Source organism: Tupaia chinensis, unplaced genomic scaffold (assembly GCF_000334495.1).
Source record: "Tupaia chinensis unplaced genomic scaffold, TupChi_1.0 Scaffold144702_1, whole genome shotgun sequence".
NCBI lineage: Eukaryota > Metazoa > Chordata > Mammalia > Scandentia > Tupaiidae > Tupaia > Tupaia belangeri.
In genome coordinates this window covers 3,123,363-3,143,361 of record NW_006204563.1, presented here as the reverse complement: position 1 = coordinate 3,143,361, position 19,999 = coordinate 3,123,363, and the positions used below count along the sequence as shown (strand labels likewise).

The following is a 19,999-nucleotide window of genomic DNA, read 5'->3' as shown; positions in this document are numbered from 1 at the left end:
TCTCTCTCTCTCTCTCTCTAGTAAGTGCATGTACTCTATAGCAATGAAAAAAAAATGCTTTCAAGACCATATATATGGTTTGGTTTGATTTTCTTTCCTCTGCTATTGTTTCTTCTTCTTCTTCTCCTTTGTGTTTGCCAATTTATTCACACACAACATGTAAGACAGCCCCATCTTACAACTGTTCCAGCCTTATACTACAATAACATTCCTAACTTTCACACTTAAGATTCTCAGCCTGGAACTGTTCATTCCCCATTCATTCATTGTGACAGTTGACAATATCAACACATCTACCTTACATTTTTCTTATAAGGTTTTCATATCTATGATCTACATTTCTTCTCACAACATATAACCAGGGAGGTGAGCAGGGCCCATAGCCATTTCATAGGCAAACTGACATCAAGATGTCAATGAACCAGGGTTACAACACCTTCAGGCGTCTGTAGCAAAACCAAGTGTGGATAGGAGCACCACACTCTTCGTGTGCAGCTCTCACCACCACTCCACACCAACAGCAACTTATGGATAATACATCCTCTGCAATGTGTCCCTGAGTACATGCAAATGACAACTTCCCAAGGAAAGCAGAAAGCCTTAAATATACTAATTTTTCTGAACATAGACTCACCTCAAAAATGAAAGTAAGCCCTAATTCTTATGTTTCCACTTCAGTCCAATGAGGTCTATCTTCGAGTTCCCTGCAAAGAAAAATAAGTTGTAAAACTCAAATTTTTATTTCAAAGTATAATGCACAAATCACAATTGCTTCAGCAGTAAATACACTGCATTCTCTTATACTTTCTGTTCTGTCCTTTTATCTATATTCAAAATTACATGGATCAGGCCAGCAGTTGGCATGGAGATTACGGTGTACAGTTTGAGTCCTAGACCCAGTGACTTAAGAATCATGCCAGGTTCATGTGTGTGCATGCCCAAAATCCTGAGAGAAGAATGGAGGAGAAAGGACTATGGTATGGCCATCCCCCCATGAGGTGATTTCTCACTTTCCCTCTTTCTCTCTCAGTCTGTCTCTCTTTGGTGAGCACACACACCCTGTAGCAAAAATATATAAATAAATTATATGGATCCAAAAGATAAAGTGCAAAGAGCTCACGAGATCAAACAGTCTGACAGGCACATCACATGTTAATCTGATTTAATTCTCACAATAACTCTGCAAAGCACTAAGTACAATTTAAATCTTAAATTTAAACATATAACCCTGAATGCTTCAAGACATTTTACTCTGCATCTTTCTAAATATTTTCTAGCATTTTATAAACTAGAAGTAAAAGACATATATTCACTTAAGTCCTACATTTTTTTGATATTTATTTATTTAATTAATTTCATTTGCTATTATTATTTTTTTAATTGGACCAGACAGAGACAGAGATAGAAAGAAAGGAAAAGCAAGAAAGCAAGCCACCAGGTCCTGGACTTGAAACATGGTCAGCCATGTGGGGATCTAGCTCCCTTAACCACCATGCCACCTGGTGTCCCCACTTAAGTCCTACATTTAGTTGGACATGTATATTCAGCTCAAAGTCTATAAAGATAGTAATAAGATTACTTAAATTATAAACACTTTGGGGGCCAGTCTCATAGCCTGGTGGTTAAGGGATCTGATCCCACATGTCCAACTGTACAATTCAAATCCTAATCTCAGCAGCTTGAAAGACATGCCAAGTGTCTTTACATGCATACCCCAAAGGAAAAATGGAAGAGAAGGGACTGTGGCATGACCATGCCCCAACAGAGGATGGAGGATGTTTTCTCCCTCTCCCCACCCTGTCTCTCTGTCAAGTGTACATACCCCTCTGGCTAATTAAAAAATAGAAATAAAAATAAAAATAAATTGCAGACATTTTTTAAAATACACATTACTGAATATGACCAATAATGTATAATTTCAAAGTTGTAAAATATATTTTGAATATGCCCCTATCCTTTAGGTGCTTAAAGAATCCATTAAGTGAGAAAAATTTTTAAAAACTAGAATGAAGGGGAACCAGCAGTTAGCGTATTGGCTATGTCGCTGGACTCCCACGTAGTTGACCGTGGTTCATGTCCCGGACCCGGTGGCTTAAAACTCACGCCGGGCGCGTGTGCGTGCGTGCCCAAGATCCCGAGAGGAGAATGGAGGAGAAGGGATTGCGGCGTGACCATCCCCCCTGGGGGGTGATTTCTCGCTTTCTGTCTCTATGTCTCTCTCTGTCTGTCTGGCGAGCGCACGCGCCCTACAGTGAAAATCTCTTCAAAAAAATAAACAAACAAACAAACAAAAAAAACTAGAATGAAGAAAAATACCAATAATAAGAAAAGAACAGACATTTCCTTTTTTTGAACCAAAAATGATCATGTTGAAGAAGTATAATAATTAACAGTGTAAACTCCTTTGTCATATGAGTCAAGCAACAAAGAAAATGGACTTTGGAGTAGGGAAGACCTGAATCTAAAGCCCAACTCGGCACTTCACTCTTCTGCACAAATACTAATGTAATGAAAATCTTACTTGCCTGGAGGCAACACATACATGACAGCCTCCGTAATGTCATAAAGTAAATTTAGAAGTTATATGGCTTGCTCAATAGCTGTCACATAACCTATGTGCTAAACCTTTGCATTTTACTCACAGAAGATGCCCTCAAGCTTGGCTTAGACCTTTTTTTATTTTTTTCCTTTGGAGAGGATTTTGCTCTAGGGCACATGCTTGCCAGAAAGACAAGAGAGAGACAGAGAGACAGAAAGTGAGAAATCACCCACCAGGGGGATGGCCACACTGCAATCCCTTCTCCTCCATTCTCCTCTCGGGACCTTGGGCATGCACGTACATGTGCCCAGCATGAGTTTAAGCCACCAGGTCTGGGACTTGAACCGCGGTCGACCACATGGGGGTCCAGAGATGTAGCCACTACGTTAACTGCTGGTCCTCTGGCTTAGATCTTTCATTTTATTATTTTTTTGTTAAGTTCTAATGAAGTCAGTAATCAAATCAATCCACAGCAGGTTAGAAGCATTGAATGTGAATTTAGGAAGTTACAGGTGTTAGACATAGCAGAAAGAAACAAAAGTAGAAAGGTATTGGTAGGTTATAATAACAAGAGAAAACTCAGACATAAGTTGCAGAGAAAAAAATTAAAAGGGTGTGTGATATAGAAGCACCTACCAACAGCCTGCATAAATGCACTTTATCACAACCCAAATAAATGGTATGAGTAATGATAAGTGCATATTCTTTGTAAACAGGCTTTGTGAGAAGGATTTGATACAACTGACAAAAGTGACTACCTTAAATATTAATAGTTAAAAACAAATAAAATCCTTATATTTAAAGAAAAGTACTTTAACTCATATAGCTAGATAGCAGGAAAAGTCACTCATTTGTGAATTTGAAACACATATTATTAGGCAAATTGATAAATGGGCTTTTAGTACAGTTAATGGAACACGTATTGTGGGCTCAGGCCTCATAAGTTCTATAAGGCAGTGTACAAACAAAAATAGTGTAAAGTTAAGTCTCTTCCCCCCCAAAAAGTCATAGCTCAATAGAAATTTGAGTATATGAGTGTTAAAATTTTAACACTTAAAAATGTGAATACTATTTGGTACTGTAACAGAGGTATAAACAAGAGACATACAATGTTTGGTGTCTCTCCTTTTATAATATTACCAGATGATGCTCAATACCTACACACTTCGATTCGGCAGGGGTTGCAAAATATGATTTTAAGAAGGCTAGAAAACATAAAAGAGATGAGAAAAATCCATACTAAAAGCGAGACTCTACAACATGGATAAAAATAAGCATTGAAAGATTCCCTCCCTCTTATAGCAAAAATCTCTCAAAAAAAAAAAAAAAAAGAAAAGAAAAGAAAGATGCCCTCCCTCGATTTTTCTACGAAAAATGACAATGGCATCACCTACATTTACTGAGAACCTACTATGTGCCAGATGAGGTCCCAAATGCCTCCCTGTGAGCTCACCTCACAACAACCTACAAGGGAGTTTCCATCATTATCGTGATGGGTCAGATGAGAACACGGCGGCATGCAGACATTAAGTAACTTGCCCAAAGTGACACTGGTAAGAATAGAATCAAGAAATTTGAAAACAGGAAGCCTGGCTTCAGAGCCCAGCCTCTTGATCAGTAAGTACCTTAAGAGTAACTAAATACCTAATGATGTACTGTCTTATAGAATGCATACTTCTTGAAGCATTTTGTATTTATTTTTAAAGCTATTATTAATACTGCTTCATATTCCTTCAAAACCAATTATTTTTTACTTCTTGTTCATCAATATAGGTTTAGGATTTGTTTTTTGTTTTTTGGGTTTTTTGAAGAGGTTTTTGCTATAGGGCGTGTGCGCTCTCCAGACAGACAGAGAGACAGAAAGCGAGAAATCACCCCCGAGGGGAGATGGCCACGCCGCAATCCCTTCTCCTCCATTCTTCTCTTGGGATCATGGGCACGCACGCACACGCGCCCAGCATGAGTTTTAAGCCACTGGGTCTGGGACGCAAACCATAGTGGACAACATGGGAGTCCAGTGACATAGCCATTACGCTAACTGCTGGTCCCTAGAATTTGATTCTGTAAGAACTTCTCTATATTCTCCAAATATATCAAAAATTTCCCAATGACTTACCATTAAAAACTCAGAAACTAAAAAAGAAAAGCATTTACCCATTTTTTATACAAACTGTTTAATTAGCTACACAAACAGTAAATGAGGAAAAATTTTTCTTTATAAAAATATTAAGGACAGGGACCAGCAGTTGGCGTAATGGCTATGTCACTGGACTCCAATGTAGCCGACCACAGTTCGAGTACTGGACCTGGTGGCTTAAACTTACGCCCTGCGCACGCATGTGCGTGTGTGCCCAAGATCCTGCGAGGAGAATGGAGGAGAAGGGATTATGGCGTGGCCATCCCTCCTGGGGGATGATTTCTCTCCTTCTGTCTCTCTGTCTTTCTCTGTCTTTCTGGCAAGAGCACGTGCCCTATAGCAAAAACCTCTCCCCCCCCCAAAAAAAAAGAAAAAAATATATATATACACACACACACACACACATACACTTATATATATATTAAAGACAATAAATGGAGATACAATGGCAATCAATATATCAAACTTTGCAACCCCTAGTGAATTAAATATCTAGCCACAATAGCAGGTAGAATCAGACAGAAATAAATACCCACATGCCCAATCTCATCAGGGAGGATGAAATACCACCTATAAAGTGAGAAGTAAAGGGTAGGAAGGGTGGGAGAAGGAAGAAAAAGATGGATGAGGAAGAGAGAAAGTGGAAAAGGAAACACAGAAGGAAAGAGGAAGATGAACTTGAATGATGACACCTCTAGACCTCTCTACTATCAGTACTTTACAAAAAAGACACAGAGCAGAGGGCCATGTTCGGCCACACCACAGAGAATAATTAGCGGTAGCTAGCTGCAGGAAATTCTACAGGGCAAACCACCCAGTTTCTTCAACAAATAAATTGGAAGAAGAATAAAAGATGGAGGAGAAAATCTACATATTAAGAGACATTTTAAAACATATTAATGAATCATAAAAGGCATCATTATCTGGACCCTAATTCAAACAAAATGTAAAGAGGCAACTTTCATGAAATGAAGGGCAAGCTGAACATTAACTAAATATTCAATAATACTAATTAGCAACTAATTTCATATAAATTAAAGAAGTTTTTACATTATTTCATGTCTTTTAGACACATTTTTCCCTTTAAAATATACTGATATGTTTACAAGTGAAACAGCATGTATGAGATTAACTTTGCTTTACAAGGAAGGGAAAACAAGGGGCTCTGGATGAATCAGGACTGCATGATAGCTAGATGATGGCTATGGTGAGGGTTGATTATACGCTTCTGTTTATTTTGTAGTTTTGAATTTTCCAATAATGGAAAATTTAAATTTTTTAAAAGCCAGAACTATGGCACATCCAAAAAATTATACTTCAAGCATTATAACAGAAGTGCTTTTAAGAACAATTTCAAATTTAACCACATGTGGGACCAGCAGGTGGTACAGTGGGTAAGGTGCTGGACTCTCATGTGGTCGACCGCAGATCAAGTCCTAGACCTGATGGCTTGAGACTCATGCTGGGAGCATGTGCGTGCATGCCCAAAATCCTGAAAGGCAAGTGGAGGAGAAGGGACTGTGACTGGCCATCCTCCCCAGGTGGTGATGTCTTGCTTTCTATCTCTCTGTCTCTCTGATGAGGGCATGCCCAAATAGCAAAAATCTCTCAAAAAAAAAAATTGACTGCATGTTCCTATAAGGAAAAAAAAATAGTTGTTACTAAATGATAATACTAACCAATGTCTCAACTCACAGACATTTTTCTCAATAACTTACCTAAAATGTTATGTTATGTTTGTAAGTAAAGGCCAATCTCTTTGTTAAGTACTACTAGTACAGTGAAAACAGCAATTTCTTTGCTTAAAATTATTGGTAAAGTGCCAGACTTTAGATTTCTTTCCTTTCTAAAGGTTTTATTCATGTCTACTGCCATTGGGAAAATACATGATGAACTCTAATATACATACACAAATATATTTTAAAATTTTATATAAACTGCAAAAGTATGTATACGTCCCAGCATTGTTCTTGGTAGGCAGTGTTTAATACATAGTGGTTTTTTGTTTTTTGTTTTTTGTTTTGGAGAGGTTTTTGCTATAGGGCATGTGTGCTCACCAGAAAGACAGACAGAGACAGAGAGACAGAAAGCGAGAAATCACCCCCCGGGGGGATGGCCACACAGCAATCCCTTCTCCTCTGTTCTCCTCTTGGGATCTTGGGCATGCATGTACACGCACCCAGCGTGAATTTAAGCCACTGGGTCCAGGACACGAACTGCGGTCAACTACATGGAGTCCAGCGACATAGCCCTTACAACTAACTGCTGGTCCCCATAGTGGTTAATATTCTAATTGTCAACATCTAATCATGATTCTGCTAATTAATATTTTTATGCTAATATTAGACTCACTTCTCCTCAAATGCCAACAATTCTTTCCCACGGGTGTGGATGATCATTAGGCAAACACATTCACTCTGACAAGCTAAGAAACCTTATGAATAGCTGTGAGTAGCAGCTATGAACAGTCATCATAAAATCTGTTGCTGTAACTTGTATTCACCTTAGTTGTGACAATTTCAGATAAATAACATTGTTAGAAAAATCTGAAGATAGCTTTCTTTCAGTTAAATAACCAAAGTTGTATTTACAGTAAAAGGATTGGTCAAGGATCAATCTTCACCAAAGGGAAAAAAGTCAAAATAATTCATTTTACTTACTAATAATGTTTCTATTATAAGAATGTTCTTGGCCTTAAAGATAAAATGTCAACAAAATACAGCTTTTTTCCAACTCACTTGATGCCCAGGGCATTTTATATAGACCTTAAAGTAGTACCATCACGTTGTGATCAGTCATTTACTTACATGTTTTTTTTTTTCAAATTTGGAGTATAAGAGCTCAAAAGAACAGAGATACCCTTTTGTAATACTAGCTCCTGCAAAGTGCCTGGCAGTAGCAGATGCTTAATAAATGTTTGTTGAATCCAAGTACTGTTGAATCCACATACGAGCACACACCTTCACACCAAGGACTCCTGAATCAGTCATCAAGCACCCACAGTTTAATACTCCGTGGTTGAGCTACATCTACCAAACAAGGGGCTAGGATCTGACCCTCTGGCCATAGAGGACATGTCCACTGCAGATCATTCTAATTTAGCAGTGGACATTCTATAACCCTGTGTTACTCTTCCAAGTCTAGCCTTCAATCTATAATAGCTAACACTTACTGATAGCACTCTGCATACTAGATATTACACCAAATACATCATATATTTAGTTCATGAGATCTTTACAATAACTTGAAGTATTAGTATTTTTCTCATTTTATAGGGGAAGATGCTGAAAATTAAAAAGTTCATAAAATATTGTCCAAGTCCCCAAGTCATAGACCAGAGGCAGGATTTGATCCAGGTCTGTGTGATAATAAAGTCATAGAGTAGAGCAGAAGCAGGATTTGAGCCAAGTCTGCCTGATAATAGAGTCTGTATTCTTTATACCAAGTCTCCTGAAAGGAAGGTGTGATGGTTAATGGTAGGTGTCAACTTGACTGCATTAAGGAATACCCAGATAGCTGGTAAAACATTATTTCTGGGTGTGTCTGTGAGGGTGTTTCCAGAGGAGACAGGTGTATGAGTCAGTGGACTGTGTGGGAAAGATCTGCCCTGAATGTGGGAGGGCACCATCCAATAGAGCAGGACGGTCCAGATGAAACAAGAAGACAGAGAAAGAAAAAATAATTGTACTCTCTTTTGGAGTTAGAATGCCCTTGGATGTCAGAACTGCAAGTCTCTAGGACTCGCACCGGCAGCTCTGCAGACTCTTAGGCCTTCATCCTTGATTTGAGAGTTATGCCGTCAGCTTCCTTAGTTCTGAGGCTTCCAGGCTTGGACTGAGCCATGCTCCCAGCTTCCCTTTCCCCAACTTGCAAAATGCCTATTCCAGGACTTCTTAACCTCCACAATCGCCATGTGAGCCACTCTCCTAAGAAACTCCTGTTCATCCATCCATTTATCTCTCTCTCTCCATACACACACACATGCGTGTGCACACACACACACACACACATACACACACTACACAGTCATGTGACACTTAATGACAGTTCTGAGAAATGAACCATTCAGTGACTTTATCATTGTGCTAACAGCATAGAGTATATACACCTAGATGGTAGAGCCTATTACACACCAAGGCTAGGTGATAGGATTTCTTTTCATTGTCAGAGGGTATGTGTGTTTACCAGAGAGATAAAGTACTCCCAGGAAGGAGGGTCGCACCACAGTCTTTTTTCCTCCATTTCTCCAACCTGTCAGGATCTGTGGTATTCTCAACACATGCACCCAAAGTGTTTTTCATTCAAGCCACCAGGGCTGGAATTCAAACTACAGTCAGCCATATGGGATCCTGCTCCCACAGGTACTACACTACAGGACCAGCCCTATAGGGTATAATCATATGGGACCACAGTCATATAGACAGCCTATTGTTGACTAAAATGTCATTACACAGGGCATGACTGTATCTATTTTCACTTGTGTGTATGTGTACATGTATGTGTGTGTGTGTGTGTGTGTGTGTGTGTGTGTACCCTATTGGTTCTGTCCCTCTAGAGAATCCTCACACACAGGCCACTATAAACAAAGTCTTTCAAAGGAGCCTCTAAAGGTCTCTTGAGGTCACTTTAGATGTTCTCTAATGAGCTCTTAAAAAGCAATGATAGCTTCCTTGTGGGAAGCCAACATTTTTTCTTCTTAGGTTCCCTGACACACAGAGACCCACCAATATGGAGACTACTAGTCAACAGAAGTTACTCTGAGAAGACAACAAAGTTCAAAGATGAAAATCATGTTCAAAGAAAGAAATCGAAAAGTCTAGAAATCTTCTGAACAAACGAAAATAAATTTATACTTGGCAGAAGCAAAGTCTCATTGCATAAAGGACCAGATCCCTATTAATAAGTAATAATAATCTGTGTAGGACTTAGGAACCATAGAGCACTTCCAAGCATGTACACTAAACTCACTAACTGAGAAAGTCCCAAGATACAAAGCAGCTACTAGAACATACATGTCACGTGATTTTGACACTAAAACTTTATTAGGACCAGAAAAAGAGTCTGAGCTAAGGAGTAAGACAGTCTTCCCCAAGTTCCCAAGTTTCTTCAGCTATGCCAATTACCACATGACAGTAGGAGAGGTGTTCATCAACTACCTTGAGCCTCAGTTTCCAGTTACATAAAATAGAAATCATAATACCTTCCTTGTAAGAAAACAAGAGAAACACAGTAAGAGATTCCTGTTGTCCCTAAGCATTAAGTTGAGCACACCTATGTGAAATGTTAATGATAGGGAAAAGGTATCATTCTTTAAAAAAAAAAAAAAAAAAGGTTTCTTTGAGTGACCTGTATGTGCAGCAAAGAAACTGAACCACAGCAGAGCTGTTCTCGAGTTCAGCCTCCCAGCTACTATACAACTGGACTGGCTACATCAACTTCACCCGGAGAGGTATCTGCAAAACTCTTCTTCACCAGGGTAGGCTTTATGGGCATCCAATCATTACAGGTGCACAGAGTCTCATACTCAGAAGGACCAGGATCTTCTTCTGTGGAAGTCTCTTGACAAGTGAATAACTGTATCTTTGAATTTATGTTTGTACATGAAGTCCCACGTAACTCATGTGCCATCCTTCGCTCAACTGTAATCCTGCTTCCAACCATTTCTCTACCTGAGCCAGTTAACTGGATGACAGTGAAGGGGTTGCAGGGAGGAGGGCGAGGGGAGGTACCGACCATCCCCATCGTGAGCCAGAAGCACTGTAGCCCTTTGGATGGGTGACTCATTGGGGTCTTCTTGCCCAATTCAGGTACCTGCTGTGATCGTTTGGAGGTTGACTGACTATAGTTTGGGATGGCAGCCTGTAGGAAGAGGCAATTACATTTTCCACCTTAACTGAATGCCCACATTCTCATTTTACTCTCAAGCTCTGCAAGTTATGGATCCTACCCTGTCCTTCACTTTGTGATGGCAACAAGAAAAATACCAACAGAGGTAGGTGTTTGGTCAGCACATGTTATCTTCTAAAGGGTAAAGGTCACCGGGAAACTATGATTAATCAAACTGTTTCCCTTATAATGTCACATTGAGGTAAGACTTAATGACCTAAGGGGAAAAAAGTTTTCACCTAGAGTGGAACTGAGCAAGCAGGTAAACAGCACTTGTAAAACTTGAAATAAAAAAGTTGGCCTCTTCCTGTTTCTCCCTGTGAGATACCCTGTGACCTTCTCCCTCTGCCTCCTTCCTTATTCAAGCAGTCTTTAAAGAAATATACTGACTGCAGACACTTCCAGGCCCAGGTACACAACGGTGAAGCATAAATGGAATGGTGAGTGAAACTGGTCAGTGAGAATAATAGAGTACTTGCTAGCTAATACTGGCTGCTTAGAACACTTTTGAGATGTGTTCTTGAGCCTCAGGTTCTTTTCTACAGTGTTTTACATATTTAATCATTTAATTCTTATTTTTAAAAAAAACATGGAAACAAATAGCAATACTGTCTTATATCAGAAACGAGAAAACCGAAACAGAAAATTTGAATAATTCGCAAATGTATACAGCTACTAAGTGGTGAAGGCTGATCTCAAACCTAGGCAAGAAAACACCATATGATAAATACTAAAACATACATTATGGGAAGATCTGTGACCAAGAATTCAAGTAAACGGTGTAGAAATGGACCACATTAGTAAACATCTTTAAAAGTCTTTTGTGGACTAGTCCAAGAACTGAACTATTTGCTATTTTAAACATTATTTGTAAAGTAAAACTCTACCTACTTCAAAGAACTGATTTAAAGTGAACACTTTAAGTATCTCCTAACTGCTCATTACAGACTAAGTTAAATATTCAACAAGCTACAGTTTTCTCATCTGAGAAACAAAGAGGTAGACTAGATCAGGGAAGCAAACACATGGCATTTGTGTGGGCACTCCCCATTCCCATAGCCATAAAAGACATCAGTGACTGATCATTACACTCTTTAATGTTGAACTGGGAGGCATGGGAATCCTTCTTAACAGAGCTTTTAAACAGCCACTACTTATTTATAAAGTTGGCATGGAAACCACATACTGGCCCTGAATTAGACAATCTCTATGGTCCATCTGACTCCAGAATTATTCTATGACTGTGTATCAAAAACAAAACAAAACAAAAAAACCTTTAACCCACAGAAAATGAAATCATTTTTCTTTTGTCAGATAAGTTCAGTAATCATGACTAGCAAAATATAGAGCTCTCATCTATTTTCAAATCATTAGCAACAGGTAGAGGGGATAAACAAATATGTCCACCTCATCTTTAAAATGTTCACGGACTATACTGACGATCGCTTGGGTTCTTTACTACGGGTAGAAATGTTAATAGCTGTTTACCAATATATATGATATTAAAACAACAAATGTTGAGTATGATCATGACAATAAACATGATCGCATAGTAAAACCTCACAAAGCCACTCTGGTGATAGTTAAAGGATAAAACCATTTTCTGTAACACAGGTTTTCAGATGCAATTGCACATTCAACTAAGACTTTTATTGGAGGAAAAGAAGCAGCCTACAATGACACAATAGGGCCTACAAAGGTCTTTTTGGTGTGAGCTTGCCTATATAGTTTCTTAATCAAATGTTTCATTCAGTGACACGTAACAGACAACCAATTTTTTTCTTGAAGCAGCAGACTCGGGAAGACTTCCTGGAACTAAATTGACCTCAGTAACACTGTGTGAATTATCATTAGCCACTGGGTGCTATCCCACTAGTCAATCCTCATTATCTACAAAGTATATAAGTGAACACATAGACTGTGAGCCCCATATTGCTGTCTAATAAAACATTTCTCCTTGATGTTTGAATTTACTCAAAACCGAACCTGATCTTCCCCCACAAGTTTATGCTTCAAATGTCCCCATTTATTTTAATGACACTTCCTTTCTCCTCCTTACCCAGTTGGAAACTCTACTCACTACTAACTCCTGCATCTCTCACTCTGCATCACCTCATGGCTGGATTATCAAATAAACTTAAGTGGCATTACTATTTCAAATAACTCCATCATCTAATCACTCCTCTCTTCTGAGACTGTGAGAATTTACTCTAAAAAGCTGGTGTGGGGGAAGTTAAGAATTATTTCTTTTTAAATTTTATTTATTATTATTATTATTATTATTATTATTATTTAATTTGCTACATGGCACATGCACTAACCAGAAAAAGAGAGAAAGAGGGAAAGTGAGAAAGCAAGCTGACAGATCTAGGACTTGAACCACAGTCAGTCATGTGAGTCCAGCGCCTTAGCTACCATGCTACCTGCTGGCCCTCAAAAAGCAGTTCTTACTTTGCTATCTTCTCTCTAGAACCAACTCTGGTAACATATGTGACTGAAACAACACTGGCTTATTTAGCAATGTTAGTTTATTTATCGAGAAGTCTGGATTCCAGTTCCAATTCCTCCGCCTACTAATCTTACCAACTCAGTTAGGTTTCCTTCCCTGGGAAACATGCTGGATTAGTCCTAGCTAATCAAACTCACCTATAATTGTCCCCTAAAGTATATTCTCCTACTGTCAGCTACAGTTTTACAGCTACAGTTCCTATATTAAATCAGTCATTCTATCTGCTTCTTCTAAAGGGACTGCACAGGGCCAGCATGTGGCATGATGGTTAGGGCACTGGACTCCCACATGGCCCGACTGCAGATTGAGTCCTGGACCTGGCAGCCTGCTTTCCTTCTCTCTCTGTCTCTCTCTCTCTCTCTCTATCTCGTGCATGTGCCCTACAGTAATTTTTAAAAATAATAATATATTAAATTAATAATTATTTTTTAAAAAATAAAGTGACTTTACCTTTCTTCATCTACTAAAATGTTCTTAAACAAGAAATTACTATCTTCTTTGTCCTTTTCTGGCATTTTCAAATTCTCTATAGTTAATATATACGGTGTACAGAGTAAGTATTCAGAAAAAATTAATAAACTTTCCAAACCAAGATTACAAAGTAAAATTATCCCAAAAACTGAAGGCTAACCTAGTAACCTTCAATAATATATCCATTTTCTTCTTAGAGATTTTATTTGCCATATACATTTTTTTTTTATTGCCAGAGGATGTAGTGCATATGCACCTGAGAGAAAGAGAGAGAGAACTCCCCCAACAGGGTGTGGCCATACCACAATACATTTTATTCCATTCTATCCCATCAGGATTTGGGGCATGTATGCACATGTGCCCAGAGCGTTTTTCATGCTGTGGGGTCCTGAACTCCAACCATGGTCAACCACGTGGGATCAGGCTCCCTCTGCACTACACTTACATTATACTGTGGGGCTGGCCCATATTTGACCCTTTTAACTTTAAAACTTAGCCTGTGTAAACTGTGGCTTCAAGTAAGAATTCAACAGTTCATGAGCCAATTTCATTTTAGTTCTTTTAAGTACACAGCTGAATCACTGTTCAACAGAGGTGGACACTGTACATAACAAGTGTGGTTATGTGAATGCACGTAATCTTAGTACATTAGCAAATGCATTCCTTGTTTCCTAGATACCTATTTTTAAATGTTAAGACATAATATTTTGTAAATTACAGGTTATAATTCCAATAGCACCAATTCAGTAATTTTATAATTTAAGGCATTTTTGTGAACTGATCTGAGAACTCCCAATTGTCAGCTATTAGATCTTCAGGGAAGTCATGATGTATTTTTCCATGTTTTTCTATGCAAAATGCATCACTGCTTTCTGACGACCCAATACAACACTACATTACTAAGAAAGTGGGAAGTTATGAAACAACTTGGGGGAACAGCAAACGTATTTTCTCTTCTCTCAGCACTCATTGGGCCTATGGAAGAAAGGAATCAATGCTCCAAAGATATTCAGTTCTCCAGATACTTCAGTGAGCTGCTTTTGACACAAAATAGGACTAATACTCATATGTTTAAAACAAAGTAGTGCCTCACACCCTAAAAAGACCACAGAATATGACATCAAAGGTTTGTGCCAACCTTTGCCAACTACCTCATGTATTCAGATTCCTCATCAATAAAATGGGATGTTCATAATACTAGTCTTGTCTATTATACCGAGGCACTGAGGCTCAAATGATATAATAATGTAAATGTGTTTTGAAACTGAAAAATGTTTCACAAATATAATTAAGATATTATGTAAGCGATATTCATAAGTCAACCATTCACCAAGTGTATTTGTCTACTGTCAAATAAATTCACCTAGCAGGAAAACTAAAGTGACTAGGATAAGGAAGGGAAGAATTATTCTCAATAATAAATGTTTTCTCAGTCTGGATTTTTAAAAATCTTGTTTTTTTTAAGTAGGACACACAAAACTCTACATAAACAATTTCAGGCAGTTAAGAGTCTGAACATCTTAAAGATCTTAGAGATCTTAAAGATCTCTAGGGAGAGAAATCCCATAGCTCCCTCGGTATTTTTCGCTCTGGAACTGAACAACTCAAATAAGGTATAAACGAGTAATCTTTCATGTTGTTCATCTGATATAAAGAAAATATACCCAGATGATTTAAAACAGAATAGCTCTAGATATAAAATTCTATTCTACATCAAGTTTTATGGCAGATCAAGACAAAATATCTAAAGTATAATCAGATCCACACTTCTTTTTTCTCTCATCCAAATTTCCTCCTTGCAGAAGTGAAAACATCCATTGCCTAGACCTCCTCTCCCCAAAACCTACCTAGTTTCCCTGTTTCACAATGGAATACTAACCTGGACCCCTGCTGATCCAGAATATGAAACATGTGGTCTTCTCTTCCTTCTCTACCACAGAACAGCAGCATTTCATGCACCTGTCAAATATTATGTAAACTCCTGACAAAAGCAAATAATAAAACAGCTAATACTGAAAGGAGAAAACTGAAAGCTCACTTACTTAAATTTCTAAAATCTGTCCCAGTGATCTTTTGGATAGACTGAAAGTAATACATCTAAGCTACAAAAGAGACCTCGAAAAAGATCATTTTAAAAATGGAATTAAAGTATGAGCTTATTTTGATACAAAAACAAATTTGAGATCATGTATAGTTTTTTACAGGAGACATTTTCCATGAACTTCTTGAAGCTCCCACATATAGTCCTTTCATTGCTCATAGAATGTATTGAATAGCTGACTCTTTAAGGGTATGCCCTGGACTCTCATTAAGCTAAAATAAATGAGTACTTACAAGAATATTTTTATTCTGGATCCAGTGCTGTCCAATGCTTTTCAATGTATCTTTTAATATAATATCCTTCTAGAGCACTTGCTGTCTATGGCTTTTTCTTGGACAATTTACCCAACACAACATATGGAACTTCTTGGTAGCCTACCTGCCACCTCCCCTGGACTGTAACCTCAAGGGGAGAAACTACATCTTGTCCAATATTATTTTTCAAATGCCGAGCACAGTGCCTGGCCCAGAACTGAGCTCAATGATCATTTGTTAAAAGAATAAATGATTTAGTATAACTTTTTCCAGAACATTTTCTCAGTCTTGAATAGAAAATAATCTCTGTAAAAGAAGAAACCACATCTTCCATTTATTTATGTTCTCCACTGTTCCTGGAATTGTGCCTTGCTCACAGCAAGAAACCAATAAATATTTGATGATGACAATAAGGATGATGATGATAGTAGCAGTGGCAGGAAGACAAACTAGTCACATCAAAACAATCTATAGCATATTGTTCATTATTTAAATCAAGTACAAGATTACCAAGGGATTATCTTTATGGCTGAGATTATGGATAGTTATTTTCTTTTTTATTTTATGTTTGCCACCACTAGCTAGGAAGTATTAATTGTGCTCTCTCATACTGGTAAGAGTAAAAGGAATCTGTTTTTATGCAAACACAATCTAGTAGATAACAATATTTCATTTAAGAAAAATCAATTTCCTATCACAGGTTATTCACATTTTAGATATCTCAAGTCTCTTGCATTTTGCCCTCTTACATCCAACATAATAACCTTCCTCTCTGTTTCTCCCTGCTGAGGACAACTGCCTTGAGAACTGGACTCTATCTTTCTGAATCTGCTGGGTGCTTGGATGAAGTAAAGGAGAAAGCAGGGAGCCAAGAGTGACAATGATCTCCTATCCTGGAGAGGACACACCTGCCACTCCAATGCTCAGAGTATGTGTGCCATGGACCTGCTCTAATTCCAGCTCCAGGTTTAGCTCATAGCTGGCAGAAGCAAGTGTGTAAGATGAGCAAGCCAGTCTTTACACTCTACCCTGTGGTTGACATTTATGCACAAAAAAAGCACACACACTCAACACACACACAAATCTATGATCTATACAAAATATACTATCTATACAATCAATGTTTATTGCAATCCGGGGTGGCATGATCTCATAAGTAGCCTGAAAACTCAATAAAGACAAAATCTTAAAAAGCAATTCCTTTACATGTATCTATCAAGATAACTCTCCATCTCAGTTTGATCATTTGTGTCATACTCTAGGTGGGTTTCACCTCCCCAGAGCAGTAGTGTTTGAAAAGTATCTAACTCCTTAGGGTCTAAAATGGACAATGCAGGAGTCTACAGGTACAAGTAGGTGAAAAGGTGAATCTGACACCTAGCAACATTCACTCTTGCGCCCACATTCAAGGAGGAGCATCAAGTGGTGAACAGCCACTTAACACAAGGAGATGCCAAAGCAGATCAGCAAGACTGAAAACAGTAGATGTTTTTCATCACTCACTAAATATTGGAGACCAGCTATTATTAATGTAAACTGAACAATATACTTCTGGTATTATTGTAAATAAATTGTGCTATTTATATGGGTGGTTTGTTTTGTTTTGTTTTTAAGAGAGATTTTCACTATAGGGCATATGCACTTGCTGGAGAGAAAGAAAAAGAGACAGAAAATGAGAAATCACTCCCCAGGGGGATGGCCACAATGCAATCCCTTCTCCTCCATTCTCCTCTCAGCATCTTGGGCATGCACGCACACATGCCCAGCATGAGTTTTAAGCCACCAGGTTCAGGACTCAAACCTCTATTGACTACATGGGAGTCCAGCAACATAACCATTATGCCATCTGCTGGTCCCAGTGGAAGAGTGATTTTTTTAAAAGAATATTTCAGAGAAATATCCACCAGTCTAGATAAAGGACTTAAAAATGCAATGAAAATACTGGACTTAACTCAAAAAGGAACATCTTAAGTAAAAATACCCATTTTGTTTAATATCAAAAGGATTTTCTTCCTGAGTCCTTCAGCTCAAGTGAGAGTATACTCCAAGAATAAAACTCTTTATCACATTAGGAAACAAAGGTAAATGCTCACTTACAAAAGAACTCTGCTTTTCTGCTTGTGACGTTAAGGACTAAATCCTTAACTCAGCATTTAAGATTCCACATTACCAGTTTCAGCATTCGAGCCTGTACTCCACAAACCCAATATTTCATTTATTCATTTAGCTAGCAAAAACACATGAAACTACAGCAATAAACAAAGTTACAATGATCCCAGTCTTTACAAACTCATATTAAAGTGATGTCTACTCAAGCCCATCAATTCAGAGTACCCCCCAAATGCTCATTCAACAAATATTTACTTGAGAGGTTAAATGCTGGACAGTTTCAGACTAGAGATAAAGGAGTAAATAAATGGGTAAGATTTCTTGCATTTACAAAAGTTACAACCTTGTGAATGAAGAAATGTACTTTTTCTTTGGACTTTTACAGTGGTCATGCCACTTCCCCTCTCTCCTTCATACCTCAATACCTTCCCTCTTCCTTAGTATCAGTCCTACCAGTCTACTCACCCTTAGAGTTCAGGTAACACTTTCGATATTAACTATTAGGTCATCCAGAAAGTCATGACATATTTTTCTATTTCTCTATGCAGAAATGTGTCATGACATTCCAGACAACCTAATAGCTATGGGATAGAGAAGCTGAGATCCAAGCAGGACCTAAATCTGGAATGTGGGGATAAGGGGAGAGGGATTGGGGGAAGGCAGAAAATTTAGGAAATCGAAGAGAATTAAGGGATTCTGAGCAGGTTCTGAAGGCCAAACAAATACTTAATATGGAAAATTAATGGCTGAATTTAAAGTACCCTGTGAGGATTTCATTATTCAAAGATGGAAACCCAGGTACCAGACTGAGAAGGAAAGTTAACAGGGAACCAGCAGGAGCAGAGCTTGACATCCAGAAAGAGGCTTAAGATTCTCCCAGTAACAGAGCAGGTCCCTCTAAACTAAGCTGAGCCTTTAAAAATGTAAATGGATATGTGAAAGGACTCAAGTGTTGGGGGCTGGCAGGTGGTGTGGTGGATAAAAGTGCTAGACTCCCACTTGGCCAACTACAGTTCAAGTCCTGAACCTGGTGGCTTTCTTTCTCACTTACTCTCACTCGCTCTCTATCTCTCTCTCTCACTCTGTCCCTCTCTGGTCAAATTAAATAAATAAATAAATAAATAAATAAATAAATAAAATAAAGTTAAATAAAATACTTCTTAAAAGGAAAAAGAAAAAAGAAAGGACTTGAGTGTTTCCAGTGATGAAATTAAAAATAATTCAATTACTGGGACCAGCAGATGGCATAATGGCTGCTGGACTCCATTACTGGGACCAGCAGATGGCATAATGGCTGTGTCGCTGGACTCCCACGTAGTCAACCATGGTTTGAGTCCCAGACCTGGTGCCTTGAAACTCACTCCGGGCATGTGTGGGTGCGTGCCCAAAATCCTGAGAGGAGAATGGAAGAGAACGAGAAGGGATTGTAGCGTGAACATCTCCCCTGGGAAGGGGTGGGGAGGTGATTTCTGTCTCTGTCTCTCTTTCTCTTTCTCCTATAAGAGCACAAAGCATAATTCTTTTTTTCTTTTTTGCCCTGGGGCCATTCATGTGTTTATTTTATTTATTTATTTTTGAGCAGATTATCTGCAAAAAGTAAGAAAAAAATCTAATTCCTTCCTTTCCTGGTAAGGAGAGACAGGGAAGATGGGCCTGAGTTTTCCAGACAGAGAAGATGTTAGTGATGATGTTGGTGATGATAAAAATAATACTAGGAAAGTTAACTGTAATGAAAGCAATCATCACAATCATAATGCTTCTTTATACATATTGATCGCTTAACACCTTAAAAACACTTTTGAATACACTATTTCATTTCATGGTCAAAATCCAATGAGGGGGAACCTACTATTTCATTTCATGGTCAAAATCCAATGAGGGGGACCCCGCGCCGAGCGAGCGAGGCGGCGGTGGGCAGAGTAGGCCCTGCGCCGGCCCACCCGGCCCGGCTGCGGCCCCCGCCAACCCCGGGGACCCCCCGCCCAGCAACGCC

At 38.6% G+C, this 19,999-nt stretch overlaps 1 protein-coding gene across 1 annotated transcript in view; it reads right to left on the bottom strand.

Annotated features, from left to right (window-relative positions):
- The window catches only part of EPS8 (EGFR pathway substrate 8, signaling adaptor), a 209,188-nt gene that overhangs the window by 148,492 nt on the left and 40,697 nt on the right, over positions 1 to 19,999 (bottom strand). Inside the window, exon 2 of the mRNA XM_006167330.2 lies at positions 635 to 704. The gene's annotated coding sequence lies outside the window, so the exon portion shown is untranslated. The remainder of the gene's footprint in view (positions 1 to 634; positions 705 to 19,999) is intronic.